The 10,803-nt window shown below is 43.7% G+C and overlaps 1 long non-coding RNA gene across 1 annotated transcript; it reads left to right on the top strand.

Moving 5' to 3' along the window:
- The first annotated feature begins 1,886 nt into the window (after positions 1–1,886).
- LOC131273609 (uncharacterized) lies at positions 1,887–4,564 on the top strand. The gene is made up of 3 exons (XR_009180856.1): positions 1,887–2,070; positions 3,384–3,460; positions 4,504–4,564. It is a non-coding gene; the product is annotated as an uncharacterized lncRNA (long non-coding RNA).
- The last annotated feature ends 6,239 nt before the right edge of the window (positions 4,565–10,803 follow it).

A 10,803-nucleotide genomic window follows, 5' to 3' on the forward strand; every position in this document is an offset into this window, starting at 1 on the left:
CCATAGATGCAATCAATTGACTAATGATTTAAATCCACAAAATACCTTCACAGTAACAATCAGGCCAGTGCTTGCTTGACCAAACTACTGGACACCATAATTTATCCAAGTTGACACAGGAAATCAACCATAACAGTCATCTAGGATGATATAAAGACTGGGATCATTCACTCAAAAGTTTGGTGGTTGAAGCTGGCTGTCAGCTGGGATCTTTGCTCTGGCTAGAGTCAGAAAACCTACACAAAGCCTCTGCATGTGGCTTGGGCTTCCTCACAACAGCGGGGCTGGGTCCCACAGACGAATATCCCAAGAGAGAGCCAGCTGGAAGTTCTATCACCTTTTCTAAGTTAGCCTTTTAAGTCGCACAGTGTCATCTGAGCCACATTCTATTCTCTAAAATCAAATAACTACTCAAGGCGGGGTGGGGGGGGGCGTGGCGCTAGATTCCACTGTTTGGCAAGAGGAGTGTCAGAGGCTTTGCAGACACATTTTAAAATCAGCCTACTGTACTTGTTCCAAATGTAGATTCCTTGCTGTTCCTTTTAAAGGCAAAGGCATCTCAGGTAATTTAATGGAAGGAGCACTGCATCAGGATGCTGGGAAACTGGTCAGATTCTGATACAGATTTGAGACTCTCAGCATTTACAGGTGCTAATTTTTCCATGTTCAGAACAGAGGCTAGGAAAAGTCAAAGTGGGAGAGGGGAGGGGAAAAGAAGGGAGAGGAAAGGAGGGAATAATAGGGGAGGAGAGGAAAAGGAGGCAGGTTGCAGAATTCAAGTATTTAGCCCAGAACAGCAAAGGCGACAGCAGGAAAAACACAGTATTGACTCCGGAAAGTATGCCTAAAGACACTGGTGGCTCAGCCCATGAAAGCAGAATGAGGAACAGTGGTGGGCAGGCCTAGAGCCACCAACAGGGAGCTCTTGTAGCAGGTGGCAAGTGACTCTCAGGCCAGGACTGAGCTGTGCTACCTCAGTCCCTGTGCTTAACTCTGGACATTAAACATTCGCTCTTATTGTATCAAATCATACAGGACCATACTTGCATTTTATGTGACCAGCTCACCCAATAAACTATCTGATCCATAAGGGCAGGGAACATGTTTTATTCATTTCTGAATCTCACCACCTTGCATGGTGCCTTTTGGTGCTCAGGGCTCAGCAGGCACTCAACAACCAGTGAAATGCAACTGTCAAAGTCAGAGCAGGAAGCCGGACTCCAGAGAGTAAGAGTTTAGGGCGGGGTATCAGGACAGGGTTGAGAACCCAGGAAAATGAGGGCCCAGCTATGAAACTGCTTGGTGGCCTACCTAGGTCCTGAGAACAAGGCAGGTGATCAGTTCCCCAATTCAGTGGCGCGCTTGTGAGTGTGATGGGCAACAAGCTGAACCACCTCAGCCTTTTTCCCCCAAAGGTTAATCCTAAATCTTGGGGTAGGGGTGTGGGGGTCGGGGAGGAGGTCCCAGGTTCAATCCCCAGTACCTCCTTAAAGAAAAAAAAAAAAAAAGGAATGGGGTTCTGAGACATGGTAAGGGGTAGGGGTGGGTGGGGTACGTAAGCCTGCAGGAGGGCAACGATTCTGCCTTCTGCGATCCTTCTGTGGCCAGAGGGGCTGCCTGACACGCCGCCCTCTCACGACACGCCCGGGAGTCCCCCACTGCACCAGAAGGCCTCCAGATCACGTCCATCTGGAGCCCCACAACATCGAACCACCTCGCCCCCTCCGCCAAACCGCCGCGCGCCGCCCGCCCTCCCCGCCCGCGCCGCGGAGCCGCCTCCCCGCCCCCCGCAGCTGCCCAGCCGCCGCCTCGGCCCAACGCCTCGCCCCCCTCGCCCCCCGCGCGCGGGCGCGTCCTGCAGATTCCAGCTCCTTATTATCACTCAACACTGTCTCCTCTCCCAGGAAGCCCTTCCTTGACCCCTGCGAGCTGAAGTCCTGCCTCCCTCCCGCCCCTGCCCTGTCACATCTCCACCCCGTCAAACCTGGGCGGCCCCGCCAGCCCCGCAGCAGCTTCCCGGCCCGGACCTCGCCCGACAACCGCCTGGATGGACTGGCGCCTCAGCAGACGGTGGGCTAACCAGAGGGACAAACTAAAACACCCGGCCACGGCGAACCATCTCCCCCCCGCACGTCCTAGCCCCTTCCCCCTTTCTCCTCCACAGCACTTACCGCCCCCTCACGTACGCTGCCACTTTACCTGTTTCTATTATGTATTGTCTGGTGCTCGCTCCCGCAGCACATACACTGCTATGTGTTATCTGTTTCTCCTCAACACCCTCCTGACTATAAGCTCCATGACAGAAAGGGTTTTTGTTTGTAGGTTTAGTCCTGTGGCCCCGGTACGTGGTATAGTTCCTGGCGCTTAGTAGGCACTTGACGTATTTGATGACTTGATGCGCTTCCGCTGCCTGGCCAGGTTCAGATGACCGTGCGCTTCCCGGGCTCCCTGGCAACCCCTCCTGGGCTCACCTCTCTGAGGTGCCACCCTCTCCCCACCCAGGGCGCACTTTGCTCATTTGCCTGGACAATAGCTTTTTTTAGGGCAGCAGCTGCTGCTACAGAACCGATTACCAAAGGACACACTTCCTTTTTCAACATCTGGAAAACATGCTAAGAAAGTGTCTTAACCTTCATATGCCAGGAAAATAACTTTTTCAGTTCTTACGTTCAGAGTAGCCAAGTGGCTAGAAAAATATCATTTTCAACGGGCGTTTAATGAGACTAGTTGGCACGTTAAAATTCACATGCTTGTCAAAAGTTAACGTTTAAAAGCTTAGTTTTGGGAAATATTGAATTTTGGGTTACTTTTCTAAATTGGTGGTTGAGAAAATCTTTTTGCCTCTGATAAGAAAATCAAGGCCTCAGACTACCTACAGTAAGCAAAATTATGTTTTACTATCTTTTTAAAAATTCTTCCAGAGTTTTAAAAAGGGACAATAAAGTATGATTCATGGTTCTCCATATAAGAAGTGGGAAAAAATGTTTTTTAAGTACTTACCGTGTCAGCCACTTTAGATATGTTCTGCTGTTTAATTGCCATGACTCTGTGATATAGGTGTAATTAGACCCATTTCAGAGTAAAAGAAACCTCCATTCAGAGCCATTAAATAATTGGTGTAATGCTTTGTTTTATAACAGAGATCTGAGGTTAATATGGCGAAATAAGACTTGACAAAGCTAATTGGTAGGGTAACAGATGTTCTTGTTATTCTATATACTTCCCTGTGAGCTTGGCATATTTCATAATAAAAATAAATGAATTAGCAGCAATGAGCTATATATTTGAATGTAGTTAAAAGGGAAACTTTTTGTTGTATATTTGTTGCAGAGCCCAGATTCAAACTCATTTGTTTGACTCAAAAGACCATGTTCTTTCCACAGCATTGTGCTACCTCCCCAAAACGGAAAGTATAACAAATACTTGAATTATTACATAGCCAAGTTAGAAGACCAGCAAGGTAGGTATAACTCATTATTAAGTAGAATTGTCATTAGCAGTGATAATGAACATTGTGACAAATATTTTCCCCAAGGTCTTTGTTGGTTGAGTAATGCTAGGCCAGGAAATCTTTAAAATTATGTCCTCTTCCCAAAAAGCATCCTAGCTTGCAACCCTCCCCCCCCCCCCCCCCAATCCAAGACAGAATTAGAAATAAGGAACATTAATCTCAGGAAATATTATGGACAAATCAGGAAAAGTGAGTAAAGCAAAGAGAGTAGGTGGTTTGGCAGTAACCGTGGGAGAGGCTGGGAAGAGGAGTAGGAAAGAATCTGCAGGAGCCTCGAAGACCAACCGGAAGAGGGGAGAGTGGGAGACATGAGGCTGTGGACAGAAAAGAAGCAAAAGAGGGGGGATAGGTGGACAAGAGATGAGGTGAAATCTGGAGATGGAGAAAGACAAGAGTTGGAGAAAATAAAAGGAGCACAGGAAAAGGAAATATTTTAAAGTAGGGACAAAGAGATAATGAGGTAAAGGGAATGACATAGAAGGGAAGGCAGAGGCAGCCTTCTACTCATTTCATAAATTAGTTCCACATCTGCCATGTGGGTTTTTCCCTCCCTTTCCTGACATTAACAGGATCAGCAATTTTGAGTGATACATTCTGCAATAGCGGGATAATAAATTGAAAGCATCAGTGAGGAAACAGCCCCCTCACAATGAAAATGATGCACCGAGGAATGCAAATTTGATTCCGACCTGACATAATACTTAGAAATGTGGCACGTGGCGCTTAAACATGATGTCCTTCTGGAACCGTTTTCAGTTCTGCAGGGAATCTCCAGACCGCAGGCTGCTGCTACAGATTTTATTCCTTCCATGCTTTGTCCACCAAGCTATAGACTGAAATCCAACTCCATCTTTACTACTGAACAAGACACACCAACGCTTACCAATGATCTAAACTAGCCTGGTGATGAGCTGAGCATCAAGCAGCAGTGACACACCTCCGTGGAAGGGTGTACACTGTTCTGAATATTTTTTTTTCTCTCCCTTTTCCAGAAAAATAATTTTTAAATGACAGTCACAACATGCAGTGTCAGATCCTTTTTAAACCTGCAACCAAAATCTATTTTTCCTTCTAGATTCAGTAAGTTCCTTTTTTTTTTTTTTATTGCCTTTGTAATAATATTACATTAAAAATATATATGTGAGGTCCCATTCAACCCCACCCCCCCACCCCTCCTCTCCCCCCCCAACAACACTCGTTCCCATCATCATGACACATCCATTGGATTTGGTAAGTACATCTTTGGGCACCTCTGCACCTCATAGACAATGGTCCACATCATGGCCCATACTCTCCTCCATTCCATCCAGTGGGCCCTGTGAGGATCCACGATGTCCGGTGATCACCCCCGAGGCGCCATCCAGGGCAGCTCCACGTCCCAAATACGCCCCCACCTCTCATCTCTTCCTGCCCTTCCCCATACCCATCGTCCACCATGTCCACTTTTCCCAATCCAATGCCACCTCTTCTATGTGGACATTGGATTGGTTGTGTCCATTGCACCTCTATGTCAAGAGGAGGCTCAGATTCCACATGGATGCTGGCTGCCATCCTCCCATTTTCAGTTGTAATCACTCTAGGCTCCATGGTGTGGTGATTGTCCTTCTTCAACTCCATCTTAGCTGAGTGTGGTAAGTCCAATAAATCAGATTGTAGGTGCTGGAGTCTGTTGAGGCTCAGGACCTGGCTATCACATTATCAGTCCAGAGATTCAAATCCCCTAACTATATCTTAAACCCCAACGTTAACTGCACCTCCAGCAGATTAGTATGAAAGTCTTATGAAGGGAGATCCCATCTGAGTCCAGATTTTCCTTTTTTTTTTAATGTGACGTTTTTTTGCTTGCTGTCTGCTCTCTGTGTTCGTTTGCTGTTTGTTCTTCTGTGTCTATATGTATTTATTTTTATTTATTCCACTCCCCCTTTGCAGCTTGCTTGCTGTCTGCTCTCTCTGGCCATTCACTGTGCATTCTTCTTCGTTTTTTTGCTTGTCTCCCTTTTTTGTTGTTGGGTCACTTTACTGAGTCGGTTCTCGGTGGCACTTGCGGGCCGGTGGTACTCTGTGGTGTGCGGGTGAGCCTGCCTTCACAAGGAGGCCCCAGACGGGAACCCAGGGCCCCCCATATGGTAGATGGGAGCCCAACCAATTGAGCCACAGCTGCTTCCCAGTAAGTTCCTTTTTGAAGGTTAATATTTCTTTCTAAAGAGTTAAAGGTCAAAATCCATAAGCCATACAGGAAGACTTAGGAAAAATATTAGTTTATATCATCCAATCTAGCACTTGCTCTTCTTCAAAATGGGATTCACTTTTTAAAAAATGTATTAATTGATTTTGCAGCTATTTCATCTGTTCATAGAGAAGTTTTAAGTTCATGCAAGTTAGGGTAATTCAATAAGGATTTAGGTTAAATCCTTAATGACTGCCTACTTAGACCAAAGCACTGTGGTCTAATCCACACAACACTATAATTAAAACGTCAGCCATATACTAGCTGACCTATCTAACGTGAAGATAACCTACATGTATAGGCAGGTCCTAAGTCCAAGTGACAAGGACAAATAAACAGCAAGTGCAACTCACTCGCTCTCCATTATTTCAACCCATATCACTGAGGACCACCAACCCCGAACCTCCCATGGTGCTGTGAACTGCTCTTGGCCCTACGACCACCAGTGTTCACTTATCTCCCTCCGCAGGTGCTGCGCATTTCTATTGCTGACACTGCCTCCCACCTGCACAGTTTGTCCAATTACCTGCTTGGGAGTACGCTGGTCATGGAAGCTCTAAGGTACTGCATTCCCACTGCAACCTCAGTGGAGGGAAAAAACACTGGTGGCAGACTCAGAAGAGCTGGGTTTGGCGAGAGTCCTACACCTGCTAGTTGAGTGTGGCTATGGACAACCTAATTAACCTCTTGGTACTTCAGTATCTTTATCCTCAAAATGGAGACAGGCTCTGCTCTACCATCTTCAGAGGACTGTTGGGAAGATTTTTGTGAGCCTACTACAGGTGCTTAAGCGATATGCACTTATCCAGAAGTTAACATTGTAGAGATATACAATAGTAAACAGTGGTCCAAATTTATAAATTATAGTATAGTGGAAAGGTCACTGTCCTGAAAGTCAGGGGCAGGGATCCAGTCCTGGCTCTGCTGGATAACCTTAGGTAAATCACTTGCCTTCTCTGATCCTTTGTACAATTTAATGGTTTAATTGAACTTGATCTCTGAAGACTCTTCGAGTACTAATAATCTGTGAGTCGAGAGCAGCATCGTTCCTTTGCACATGTGTTAAATGAGCTTTTAGGAGCCAGCCTGGGAACGGAACTAACATTATAGCATTGCTTATATCGAAAGAAGAGTTCTGAGTGATGACAGCCAGCTTACAAGTGAACTTTTGGAACAAAACCAGTTCACCATTTGGAGACAGTTTGAGTCACTGCAATAGATTTCCACTGCAAAAAAAAAAAATTGTTTTTTTTGGTGAAGTGAAGAGGCACCTTCTGTGCTCTTCTGGAGCTAATTTTCCACATTTGTGCTTTGACACTGGTTAAGATCCATGATGTACTAGGGTTTTTATTCAATCAAAGCACAACTATTGCAGTAGATAATGGCTAATATTCCCTTTGGCACATAGTTTCTGTGTGTGTCTGTACACACGCGCATACATGTATTTGAGTGGGGGAGTACTGAGTTGGGATTTTATTTAAAATCTGATATTACATGAAAGTCTTATAGGTTATGAAAAGGTGTTTTTTTTTGATTCTTAGAAAAATAAATCTGCCATATCCAAACATACTTTTATTTTTATTTCTTTTTTATGATATTCTGACATTAACTGTTTAAAGTGAAAATGGAAGGTGGGTATTGCATCCTTTAATCAGTTCTGCTAAGGGCAATGGGATAACTAGCACTCTCTTAAATTAAAAACTAAAATAAAATGAAAGACCTCCCCTCTTGTTTATCCTTCCCAAAACAGGGAGATGTGGCCCCTAACTGCAACATGTTATAGCAAATTTTGGATGACATGAGGAAGTGTGGAGAGATCATGAGATAGAAGTTTGGGGTTCTATAACAAGAACAAAACCTTACAAACCTTCAAATGGGGGACAGCTTGGATGAAGGCAGAATCAATAGACCTAGAAACCTGGTTTTTAAATCCCACACAGTGTGGTTCCCATCAATTTCTGAACCTAGTTCAAATGCAGCCTCTATTCTATCTACGGGTACTATCTAAGTCAAGGAGATTTGGTAAAAGAAGCCCCTCATCCCTCTTCTGGAATCAAAGGTTTTGCCAAACCAGAGCTGAGACTCTCTAAATCGACTGCCTTTCCTACAACAAATAGGTAAGAATTCATCAATACAAGTCATTCCAAAAAGTGAAAAGAAAGGTGTCCGATTTGGCTGGCTCTATATCGATCAATTTCCATGGAGGTCATTTTCTTCCTATGGAAAGGAAGACTCAAACTAAGAGGAAGCACAGAAAAGACCTCATACTGCTGATGGAAAAATTGCAAGTCTACACATCACAGAAATAAAATGCAGTGTTCATAGTTCTCTGACATGTTCCAAGATTAATTTATGTTTAAAAATAAGAACCTAAGAAATCCTAATTATGAAGACCTAAGAAATTCTCTCATACATCTTTCTACAATGAATTAAGCTATATACACTCTTGAGAAGATAATGCTTTCCCATTCAACAAAATCTCACATTCAATGGGCTTTTTATTTTGTTATGAGATGCAAAGAATAAATTTTCCAAAGGCATTTTAAAAACACAACACTTTTAAACATACATAAAATTAATTTCCCACAATCGGTCTCCAGAAAAAGTTTATATGCTGTTTGTCAGAAACTATTCCAAGGATTCTGGCAGTTGATGTATTAAAGTCGATTGTATTTCTAATCTAGACAAAACAACTTTTCTTTTCTTTTCCCAACTATGGTGGCCTTTTGTGTCTTATGGACTTTCCGGAAGTTACACCTGACAATAAACCGTACGTATTACCAATCTAGATCTAGGCTGACAGGCTCTGACAGCATAATGTGTTTGTGGAAAATGAAGAATTAAAAGCAAAAAAAAAAAAAAAGCACAAGATTTTCATTTTATGATGCAATCATAATTATCAAGCCACTGATAAGGATCCAAGGTCTAGCTGGCTTGGGCAACTCTGGGCCAATTGACAACACAAGACCCCTCTGCAAGGGCTCTTAACAGCCCCTAAAGAATCAGCATTTAGTCAATGGATCCTTGCAAGATTTCCAGACCAGGGCAGGCATGCATTAAAAACATGGTCTTTGGGGAATTAAATAAGATGACGGGGAGGAGGAGGAGGCTCATGAAATAGCTAACTTGTACTGATCATTTTCTCTGTGTGAAGCATCACACCCAGGGCTTTCTATAAATTAGATCATTTAATTCTAACCATAACCCTCTGGGGTAATATTGTCAACTCCATTTTACATATGGGGAGATAAGCTTACAGTGCCTGAATAATTTGCCCAGAGGTGCACAGCTGAGAAATAGCGAAGCCGTGACTCACCTGCTGATGGGCATGAGTTCCAGACCTCTTCATGTACCCCTCCGCCCAGACCTCCAAGCCAGGTGGTGGTCCTCTATGGTCTGCGTCAACAGGCTTCCTTGTCTTCTGGGTTCCTGTTGTCTCAGCTGATGGGAGCCCAGGAAGAAGATCAGATGGAGGAAGGAGAGCAGGCTGGGGTGCTTATTCTCCAGGCGCTCTCCCTGCCGAGCCACCGCAAGCTGTGTCTCTCAACTGAAGAAGACCACTGCTCTTCTCAAGAGGAACCTTCCTACACAACTCTTCCCCTCAGGGTTCCAGGAACCAGGCCCCGCCCTCCATCACCCCGAGCCCTTCAGGCCAGAGGTGGTAAGAGCTAAACTGTTGCTTGCTCTGAGAGACTCCACCATCCCATGTGATTTCTCCATACCAGTGTCTTTGTAATAGTCCCTTTACTAAATCTCCCTAAATTACTCTAATTTCAATGTATCACTTGATTTCTGCTAGGTCCCTAACTGATATAGTTTGGCCCCCAAAGCAGCTCTCATCCACCATGTTAAACGACCTCCTAAAATTGTCTGAGAGTAGAGTTTTTAAACTAGTCTCCAGTGTCTGTTAGGTCGTTTTCCTACTCTTTCTCTTTACTACTCTAGTCTCATCTATATCATATTTACATTTTATATTATTATATGGAATTATTTGTTTAAATAGTAAATACCTATGAAATTAATCCTTTCCAATGAAAGGTGATCTCCCAAAAAACTGTATTTTTTCTCTCTAGATCTCAACTCATTAGGACTATCTTCACTTGTTTATGAGAATCTAAGCAGTAAGAGACAGATAGCTGTGAATATTTCTTTTTAAACTCTTTAGAACACTGAAAGGCAAAGATGGTTAAAAAAAAAAAAAAAGAACCAAAAGACCACTTATATTTCCAAAGCCACTATGCCTATGTACCATTTCCCAACCAATACTTAAGAAAAGTTCTGACACATCCTAATCACGAGACCCGACAGTCCATTTGTGATTAGGCATTTTAGTGTGCAAGACATTACATCTTGCCACACAAAAAGGAAGGTAGAGAAAAGTCTGGATGTGTGTGCGGCAAAGGCTGTGGGGTATTTACATGCCCAAGCAGTCCCAAAGAGCTCCTGAGACCTGGATCTCTGCAGAAAGTACTGTCACTACCCTCAGAGGGGTATAAGGTGATTCCAACATACATTTTAGAATGCAATTACCCTTGGAAGTAATCTCAGAGAATCACAATGTTATAGCTAGAAGGGACCTCAAAGATCAAACATGAGCCTGGCCAACCCTTTCAAGAACCTGGTATCTCTTGATCTCCAAATCAGGGGTCTGATATCAAACTCTCTGAAGCCCTGGGATTTTTTTTCTTATTCTCCCAGGTACTACCTCCTCTGTCTGTTACCTACTATCCAATTAATCCTTGAAATGACCCGGGGATTGACAGATGACACTATGGCTAAGAGTATGTACATATCACACCTAAAATATTGTAAATAGCTTTGCATATCATTAAATGTTTTTACTAGATTTTTAATGACTTCATTACCCTTCCTAGAAAGGTATGGATGTAGCATAATTTAATTTACCAAGCCCCTGTTGTTCACATTTCCAAAATTTCACTCTCAGAAACAGAATTGCAGGGGACACCTTTGAGCATCTATCATTTGTAACTATCTCTGGTCATTTTCTTAGGAAAATTCCTCAGTGCTGAACTTAAGTGGGAAAAGCAACAGCAAAACAAGCTGG

The sequence above is a fragment of the Dasypus novemcinctus genome, chromosome 16 (assembly GCF_030445035.2).
Source record: "Dasypus novemcinctus isolate mDasNov1 chromosome 16, mDasNov1.1.hap2, whole genome shotgun sequence".
Classification (NCBI taxonomy): Eukaryota; Metazoa; Chordata; class Mammalia; order Cingulata; family Dasypodidae; genus Dasypus; species Dasypus novemcinctus.